We start from the raw sequence: 11005 nt of genomic DNA, 5'->3' as shown, positions 1-11005 counted from the left end.
TGTTAATGCAAACATGTTTTCCGAAGCTTACAATATCACAATTCTTTGTCGCAACATATCAAATAAGCATCATCTAATAAAGAAAAATATGAAATTAACTTGCATGCATGTATTTGTGGTAAATTTATATTTCGAAGGATAAATGACTTCTTATATTTGCTTTAACCGGAAAAACAAATGTAGCAAAGAATATATCATAATTATGTGAATAGTATTTCAACAAACATAAGACAGTTCCCATGAGGTTCTGTTTTATGTACATTCTATTACCTTTTATTCAATATGATTTTACATCTTTAATATGTGAAAGAAAAACGAGTATTGTCGGACAAATAGGTCGACACAAAAAATGGTCTCAGTCATTGACAATCTTCTTTTGAAATAAAAAGTAAAAAAAAAAAAATCCAGATCGACACAGATCGACACAAACGTATTCCAAACCATATGCATCATGTACATGGAATATATACTAGTAGTTACATTTAAAACATGATGTGCGCATAGTGTGTGTTATTTTCAAGTTGGACCCACATACGCGGTCGTAAAATGATGACAGGCCATTTATCAAGCAAAGGAATCAACGAGTCTGAGGCTAGAGTTGGTAAAGCATTAGAGACAGTTAATCCTCGCTACCACCATTTACGACAGCAGCAGTGGCGGATCCAGGACTTTTCATTTAAGGGGGGCTCTGACTGAACTTAAAAGGGTGCACTCCAGTCATGCTTCAGTGATTACCCATATAATCAACCAAATTTTCCCCACAAAAAAAAGGGGGGGGCACCAACGGAAAAACATAGTGTTTTAATTGCTGCAATGATGACAGCGTATAGTACACATTGTCAACGCTTCCACAAAGCCAAGAAGTAAAGGACGACATAAAAAAAAACTTAATTCACATAGTTTTTTCACTGACACCCCCACTTTTTCTTAACTTGATTTGGGAAAAATTGATTGTAAAATATGGACATATGTAAAATCGATTTTGGATAAACAAAATTTGCTGCAATTTTACACCCCTCACCCTCTCCCACCCAAACTATTTGATTGAAGTTTTTCATCCTACATTCCGTCTGCTTTCGTGACTGTTACCATGATCGGTCATGGATTTTGCGTTTTATTCGGGACCTACAACATCTCTTTTAAATAGCCTTAATTTTTGTTTGCTAGTCAAAAGAAAGGTCAATAAAAAGTTAATATTTAATAGATAAATCATTTGTCATTGTACAAGTTTCGTGTGTGTGTGTAAAAATCGTCTTCTAGTGAGTCATGTCGCTTTTTTCTTATGTATCATTATCTTGGTAGTGTTCTTTTCTACTCCCAAATGGCATGACAGAGACTTGAACCCGGAGGTTGACATAATATATGTATAGAGACCCCTGTCATCTGTTAAATACAATATAAGTGCTTCCCAAGAGACTGTAGGTTATATGTTTAGTTGGGTTGTTATTTCGCTGCCGTGTAAGCGACATCTTTTTCTGTTCATATCAGTTTATATCAAATCATCGTGTTTCGATGTAATAGAAAAAAGGTATGAAGAGAATTATAAAGCCATAGTTTTAATAGAGATTCTGCTGAGAATACAAACTTACAGAAAAGATTGATAAAAATTAACTGTCGATCTATTTGATACACAATTGATTTATAATCCTTACAGGTGTCGATAATAAAATTATCGTATTTTGTTTTTGTCAAAATCCATTGCAATTCTACTGCATGACTGATTTTGTAGACTCAGACACATGATGGTGTATAGGTTGTTATTCGCTTAGAACTTTATACCATCACAAACTTCAAGCACGTTTGTATCTGTACTATGCGTTTAGCCTTTTTAATAACTTGTTTCTTGGTTTTTATACGCCCGTCTAAAATGGGACATATTATGGTATACTGTTGTCCGTCCGTCCGTCGCCCACACTTCAGACAATTAATAAAAAAGCGCTTCCACCAACTTTTATGAAACTTTGTTGAATTGATTATTGACTATTGACGTAAGCTCCCTTTCGATTTTTATAAATTTAAAATCTTTAGTTTCCATGTTATGAAATTTTATCCTTAAAAAGGGGTGATTTTCCAGTTTTCGGACAATAATTAAAAAATGCTTCCATCAACTTTAATCAAACTTCGAAGAATTGTTTATATCTATTGCCGTATGCTCCCTTTCAGTTTTGAAAAATTTCAGATTTTACGTTTCCGTGTCATGAAATTTTATGCTTTAAAAAGTTTTTTTTTCTCCAGTGTTTGGACAATCACTCATAAAAACTTTTACAAAATTTTATAAATCTTTAGTGAATTGTTTATAGAATGAAATTCAAAACAGTGTGGCTGTGGTCATTGATTGACACATTAAATTCATCCATTGACTGGAACAATTTAGGTGAACGTTTGTATGTAACGACCACTGCTCACTATGTACTTTTTAAAGACACTTAAACTATGGAGTCACCAAAGGTTCTCAACACCTTAATAAAGTAATTCGAAAAACTAATCAGAAATAACACGATGTTTTGATTTATATCAATTATATAAATCAAAACATAAAGGTTTTTCCTGATTAATTTTTTGAATTATTTTATAATTAAAGGCGTTAAGAAACCTTTGGTGACCCCACAGTTTAAATGTCTATCGTAGGTACGTCGTGAACAGTGGTCGTTACAGACAAACGTTCATGTAAATTGTCCCAGTCAATGGATGAATTTAATGTGTCAATCAATGGCCACAGCCACACTGTTTTGAATTTCATTCTATCTGTTGACTTACATGTAAGCTACCTTTCATGTTTTTCAGTTATTAAAATAAGTACCCTTTTGGTTTTTTTATATAATTTCTGATTTGATATTGTACAGTTGTGGAATTTTTCTTCTGTAAAAAATGTCGGAAACGGCCAAGGACATTTATTCGTTGAGAAAATTCATTTCAAACATAAGGACAAGGGGAGTATCATGGGCTTACAGCGTAGCCCTTTATTTATTTATTTATTTATTTATTTAATGAGTCAAGTCTTTTCAACTGATTTTATAAGAAGTTTTATAGTGCTGTTTATCACTGTTCAATGTTAAGGGGATGGTTGCGCACCTAAAACGAGTTTCGTGATCTTTAATCACTTAGAGTTCTATATATGAGCCGTAAAATTATTTTTTCTCGAATGAATTGAATTGTTTTAAATTTTTCATTTTGAAATCTTTTGTAGCTTGCTTTGAGGTATTGGTTTTCCTAAATGTTGAAGACTGTACCATGAATTATATTTGCTTACTTCATTATCACTTAATGTCTGGTGGGGAAAAAATGTTTCTCTGGTAATCATACCACATCTTTTTTTTTATGAAATTACACTTAGTTTAGTACTCGTCAGGTCAGTTACAAAGCACGCCATTCACGAATAGAGTAAATGAATACACGGAGAGCGTGCGGCAGCATTATATATTTTCATGTGCCATATATATGAATTTTTATAAATGTACATGTATCAATTGATGATGCTAATGGGGAAACTAAGAAAAAGTAAGATAGCAACGTTTCTTCTGTATTGATTATGTTTATTGATTGCGTTACGATCAATAACAATAAATGAAATTACTGAACTATAAGTGATATATATTTCACGATTATTAAAAAATGTATTCTGACACGATGAAAGCAGGTTACGTATGGTAGCAAAAATACAAGACGAGAACCAGTTGCTCATTTAGAACAATAGGAAAGGTAGAGAAACAAGGAGCATGTTTTATGCCCAAATCACACTAGACCAATATTGCACAACGCTCACCGCGATCTAAAAGGTGAGATCACGGTACGAGCAGGATGAAGGTTTGGATTTTCATTGTTTTCCCGCTCTAACAACGATCAGTCTAAGACCTTTCCACTTTCATACCGTGATCTAACTACGCTCTCGTCAATATCGTCAACATCATGTTCCATATAAATACTGTTCAATTTAATTCCATCTAATTGTCATTTAAAATACGTAGAACTCTCGAAAACAACACAGGCATTTTAACAAAATGTACCAGAAATAGGGGGTGTGATGGTAGGGATAGATGTAGAATCAGAGGAGCCTCTGAATCGAATTTTGATCCAGTAAACATGCCGGATCAACCAATCCAACCTGAGTCACAACGCGTTGCTGGTCCATCGAGATCGAATGACGATATTTTAATGAACAATAGCGGAAATGATATAGATGTGTCAAGCATGATAGTGGTTATCAGACCTTGATCAAATTTAATGGTTCAGGGGTCAAAGTTAAGTTTTTTTTATATTTGGTCTTTTTTTCTAACACTATATGCAATATGTCATCTTTATTTGGTGTATGGAAATATTTAATGATGTGCATGTCAGTCTGGCAGGTTTTATTTAGCCTTGACCTCATTTTCACTGTTCATTGCTCAGTGTTCAGTTTTTTTAGTTTTGGTCTAATTTTCTTAAACTATTGTCATGTTGTAAAAATGCGTGAAATTGTGAATTTTAGAATTTTCATCTTTTTGTGACGTGTTTGGCATCAGCAGTTATTTCTTGTGCGTAATTTAGTTTCAATATTTTTATTACGCTAGAAATGCGTTTTATTAGGAAACAAGATTTTGAACTATTTTTCAAATAATTTTATAAAAGACATGTATTAGTCGTTTCAGCGTTACTAGGAAATATTTATGGATTAAGATTATGTCGTGAGAATACTTTTTGATAACAATGGTCATCAACCCTTTTCTGTTTTCATTGGTCAAAAACGTTTCTATGATCATATTTTATAAAGGTTACTTTTGAAACGAAAAGGGGATAGAAATATAGAGAACCATGTGACGCACCGGTTTGCCCCGCTCTCGATCTACGAGCAGCGGCGGGTTAATGTATGTTGCCATGATTAATGTTTTGTAAATATGCTTTATGAACTGTGATTGTTCATATACATGTTAGATGGAAAAATAAAGTATGTGAAAGTTCATGTATCCAGTCTCGTGTATTGATTTATAACTTTCCGGAATGGACCCTCTGTCATCTGAAACGGGCCTAGATCATTTTGATTGTCAAATACTGTTATTCATTTCCGACGGACTATAGAGTTAACAAAAACGAAACACACCAACAAAACAACCACATGTATATATAATCGACAACTCTAATTACGACAAACTAGGATTTTCTATTCACGTCAAATATTTAGGAAATTCTAAACGTGTCACTATAAGCAATTATATGTTAAATATATTTGCTGTATGGAAAAATTGTAAGCTGTGCACCTCTACCGGCCAAGGTTCGGATCCTTGACCTTAATTTCATGGTTCGTGTGTTTAGTTTTCTTGGTTAAGTCTGTTTCTTAGAAACTATAAGAAAAAGGTCAATTATACTTAGTGATTTATTGTAAGGAGTACAGTTATTTCTTGTTGTGTTTAAATGATCTTGGCCTAATTTTCTTGGACCATGTTAAGTTTATGTGATCGTTGTAGGATAGCTTTATATTTAGGACTATCAACATAGGAGTGGGCAGAACCTTTTTCGGGACCTCGCTATTTCATGTTTTTACGTCCATGATTTCGGAATCAGGACCCCTCCGACCCCCCTCAACATAATATCAATGATTAGTAAAGAAGTAGAGACATTTCAGCGCGTGCACTCTTGTAATTTGAGAAATTTTAAATAATTTTATTAAAACATTTATCGATGTTGCCGCTTTTTTATACTATTATATTGTTTGTAGCTCATCCGCTCCCATTTTATATTCGTTATGTAAACAGAAAGTCATAAGTTTTTTGTTTTTTTTTACAGGGATCACGAAACTGTTCCATATCAGGCTGATAATTTTGGGCATAAAAATGAATCTTGCAAGTAGCCCTCGAAGTGGGATATAGAGAGGGGTGATGTTGAGGTTACAAAAAGGGGATGTTGGATATAGGATTATAAAAATTGGGTAATGAAATAAAGGGGACACCAAAGGTGGGATCTGGAGAACAAAAAAAGAGGAATTTATGTATAATTAGGAAAAGGCGCATACCGAGTCACTCAAACATCATTCACGTGAATGAAATAAAATTCCATATGTAATGTCGGAATAAGATTTTAGTGTTGTTTACTTTTTTTGGAGGGGGGAGGGGCGGGCATCATTGGAAGATCTCCCATCTCTGACTCAAAATATTGATAATTTTTATCTTGTCCCTGACAGTTTCAGACATAATAATTTTGAACCTTCTATTTTTTATATAGACAATACCCTTTTCTAAAATTGAGAATGGAAATGGGGAATGTGTCAAAGAGACAACAATCCGACCATAAAACAGACAACAACATAAGGTCAACAATAGGTCTTCAATGCAGCGCGAAACTCCCGCACCCGGAGGCGTCCTTTAGCTTGCCTCTAAACAAATATATATATACTAGTTCAGTGATAATGGACATCATACTAAACAAACTAAACACAAAAAAAATAAAAATAAAAATAATAAAATACCTACAAAGGCCAGAGGCTCCTGACTTGGGACAGGTGCAAAAAATGCGGTAGGGTTAAACATGTTTTTGAGATCTCTCCCCCAATACATCTGGCCAAAGTAAAAGAGTAAACGCATAACCATACGCACAGTAAAATTCAGATCAAGAGAATTCCGAGTCCGCTGTCAGAAAACAAATGAGAATAAACAAAATGACAATAATACATAAATAACAACAGACTACTAGCAGTTACTGACATGCCAGCTCCAAGCCTCAATTAAACTGATTGAACGATTACGTCTTCATCGTAGGAATTCCAGGCAACTCCCGTTAGGGGTTTAGTATTATACAATCATAAAGTATTTAAGAGGAGAACATAACCCGTGTCATGCCAACAACTGTTTTTTTTTTTAAATAAATCTGTTTAATTCCGATGTAAAGACCCTATAAGTGAATCAATATTTAAGCCAAAATATGCAAACTTTAATGACCTGACAACAGTATAGTAACTATATCCCTTCTTAATAAGTCTGTTTAAAGGTTTTGTTATCTTCTAATGTTACTTGTTGTCGTTTGTTCATGTGATTCATAAGTATTTCTCGTTCTGTATATAGATTATACCGTTGTTTTTCCCGTTTGAATAGTTTTGCACTTGTCATTTTTGGGACTCTTTATAGCTTACTGTTTGGTGTGAACCAACACTCTGTGTAGGGACCGTATTTTGACCTATAATGGTTTTTATCTTAAAAATTGTGACTTAGAAGACGAGCTGTCTTATTGGCACTCATGCCACATCTTCTTATATCTAAAGAAACGTAAACTAGCTTCACATTTGAAGTTCATTTATAACTGAAATGCCACCTCACATTCATTCTAAATAATAGAAAATCTGTCTCAAAATGAACAAAGTAATCAGCAATATCAGTCTTGACAACATCAAACCTATTTTACTATACATTTACCAAATAAACCATAATATAAAATCAAAAGACAACATGAACAATTATACACCTAAGTTTTCAAAATTTCTCCTAACGACAGTCGTATCTTTAGTCGACTTCATTCCTGATTAGTTTTCCCAAAATAATGAATTTCAGTTAAAAACAGAAAAAAAAAAAATTTAACACCCTGCTCGCGGGACCAAAAAGTAACCCGAGTAATTCTGAACAGCTGAGACGATGGATGTCAAATGTTAAAGCACTATTGGTATCTGAATAGCTTAAGTAAATAATTAAATCAAAAACAGTGAAAAAATTAATGTTATCTAGTTAAAAAATGACTTCCAAAATAAGCCGTATTTGGAAGGAATATATGGAGATTGGGAAAAGAACAGCTTTCCTAGGTGTTGTTTTTATCTTTACATCTTTTCTAGGTTGTCACCGAGGATATTACCAAACGCGTAGCCAGTGCATGAAAGTACGAAATTTTAATTTATTAAAAGTCCATCTTACATTTTTTTTACTTTACATTTGTGAATAACTCTCTCTTCTGTCGTTGGGGCTTAGATCACTTTGTTATTGTTACCAGCTTTGCATACTCATTTAAAAAACCTCAACTTCGTTTTCAAATCAGGCATAGTTATACCTTGATCATAACACTCATAAATGGATCAGATCTTATATCAAATGTTTATTAACTTTTAAAACAATACTAAACTTGAGAGTAAAATTAAATATCTTTATCAATGAATTCAACATACCAATATCTATTTGATTTAACAGATACATATAGAATATTAATAAAGATTGCATGATATTCTGTGCCACATCAGTAAAAAATTGCTGGTGCGTTGCTCTGCACCTATCTTTTCGGGGTTAGGTTATAAATGTGCATTTACGGGTTCACACATACACACATGTGTATTATATTTAAAGCATAAAATCAAAATTTCTAAAGTGTTAACAATGAATGAAAAAATAATTTGATTATCGATTTTTCAATATCTTTTATATCAATTTCTTTAACCTTTTTAGAACATTTTTCATTTTGTCAAACGATTACAAAAATTGAAAAATGCTACACACAAAAACATTTTCATTTTTGAGAAAATTTTCTAAAAAATGAAAATTCAACCAATATGGGGCATTTTTCATTTTTCAATATTTCATGGCAAATAGAAAAATGCTCCAAGTTGGAGCATTTTTCATTTTTCAATTTTGAAAGACAAATTGAAAAATGCTCCACGTTGGAGCATTTTTCAATTTTCAATTTTTTAAGGCAAATTGAAAAGTGCTTAAGGTAAGCAATTTCAATATTTTGTTCTTAGGAAGGAGATTGAAATTTGTTTTTATCTAAAGCAATCAAATTCAAATGTTTTAATTTATTCAAACTGTTGATAAGATGAAATCTTTTAAAGACAAACTTATCATTACTTTTTATATTATCCTCGTGAAATTAAATATTGTAATATCATGAAAATTACAAATTTCTAATCTCATAACGAAAATGATTTTTCAGAAGTGAATTCAACAGTTTTTTGATATATTTATCAAACCAATAAACTTTTAAATTTGTAGAGTATTTTGCAAAATCAATTTTTTCAGCTTAAAATGAAAAATGTTTGGCGTAAATATACACGGTCTAAGGAGCTGGACACATTGGCATTGACTTCAGAGGTTCAGAAATAAAGTTTGATATGTTTTTCAAATATTTTCATACCCATTGCATCAAAGCGATTTTGTACAGGAAGGTGGGGAAAGAGCCCATCAGAGCTCAATCTTTGATTTGTTATTATGTACATATATGCCGAATAATTTGTTTATTATTTTTCTTATGGAATAGATCACGGGCTATGGATTATAAATCATTTTCAAATAAAAAAAGTAGAAAGAATTATTTGGCAAAACTTTCAGGAATTATGGTCCTCAATGCTTTTCAACTTCGTACTTTATTTGGCCCTTTTCAATATTTTTTTATTTGAGCGTCACTGATGAGTCTTTTGTAGACGAAACGCGCATCTGGCGTAACTATAAAATTTCAATACTGGTATTAATGATTAGTTTATTTTCCTTTTCATAAATACATTTTAGGAATACCATTGGAATTTAAAATAGTTGAGACACTGTAACAAATAATTGGCAACAAAAAAAAATTTCAACTCATATCATAAAAAAGATTCTTGCCCCCTACTAACTGGTGATTTGCAGTTTCAGAGAACTGAACTGAAAAAAAGAACTTTTAAATTAAATGTTTTGCCGATAATAAGGAAAAATTTAATAGGAAAAAAATGCTAAAGCTAAACCGTATCAATTGAATTAGCTTTTTCACTTGTGTGACTGAATGATATGCCAGAACTAAAAGCTTTCAAATCTGCTAATAGTGCGGTGACAAAAGTGTAAAACGTCGTCTAGATTGCGAGTTTAATCTCCCCAAATAACACACGGCTAAAAATGATCTTAACTTAAAGACAAATATATCTTCTTTTTTTCCCCTGTCGTCAGAAGTTGGTATGGTCACATTTTTCTAAAAAGTCGTTTTAATGACTAGTAGTATATTGCTATTTTTTATTTAATGTACATCCCTGTGTCCATGAGTTAAATGTGTAGAAATATTAAACATGTCTTTTGACGGTTTATGAAAATAAAGATGATGGAGATAGCGCTTGGTTTTATATATTGCTTGTTGCTCTGGTACACACTGTCCCAGGTTAGTGAGGATTGGCATTTAAAAAACTTAAAGACTGCCACATTCTGTATGTGTATGTCTCAAGTCATGAGACTTTAATGCAGTGATTGTTATTTTGTTCTATATACTATATTTGTTTTTTTTTCTTATTAATTTTGTACATTTATTAGACCGTTAGATTTTTCGTTTGTTTTACATTTTTCATTGCGGGAATTGAAGACTATTCAGTATGGATTTTACTGATTGTTGAAGCCAGTACGAGACCTATAATTGTTAATATATGTGTCAATTGGTCTCTTATTGGGAGTAGTCTCATTTGCAATCACATAACATCTTATTTTTTTATATGGAGTACTTTTAAAGTTTGTGGTACGTTAAAAAGGAAAAAAGGGATATAGGTACAAAACTTATCATGTCATAGACATTAACCGGAGTAAAATACACAACAACAGATAATCCTATGGAATCAGCAATTATTGGGAAAAAAACAAAAGCAACTAGTAGTCTATAAAAATACCCAGAAGTATCCGCAAATATTCAATTTGAGGTCATATTTGACTGTAGTATTCTTTTGCTTTTGGTTGATACCTCAACCATTATGATAGTTTAATTTTTTTTAAAAGTATTGTCCTTCATGACACTTGATTTTTACCTAAAATTGAAAGTATTTATAAGGTTAAGGTGCTCTAAACATTTTATAGGTTATAACCTTGATTTTTGAAGTTTTGCTTAAAGAACGTCGTTTTTTGAAATAAAAAAAAAAATCTTAATGATTAAGGTTTATGTATAATACTAAACATTACTAAAGCCAAAAACAGTATCGTATTTATTTAGATAAAGTTTACAAATAGAAAAAAAATGTCAACATTGAAACCCTTCAAAATTTCCACAGATTTCTACAAATAACCTTTGAACTCAATTTAAAAAAATGTGACCATATCAAGTCCTGACGAGAGGCATATTGTTA

Source organism: Mytilus edulis, chromosome 12 (genome assembly GCF_963676685.1).
Source record: "Mytilus edulis chromosome 12, xbMytEdul2.2, whole genome shotgun sequence".
Lineage (NCBI taxonomy): Eukaryota > Metazoa > Mollusca > Bivalvia > Mytilida > Mytilidae > Mytilus > Mytilus edulis.
Note: the sequence above shows the minus strand (reverse complement) of the source record.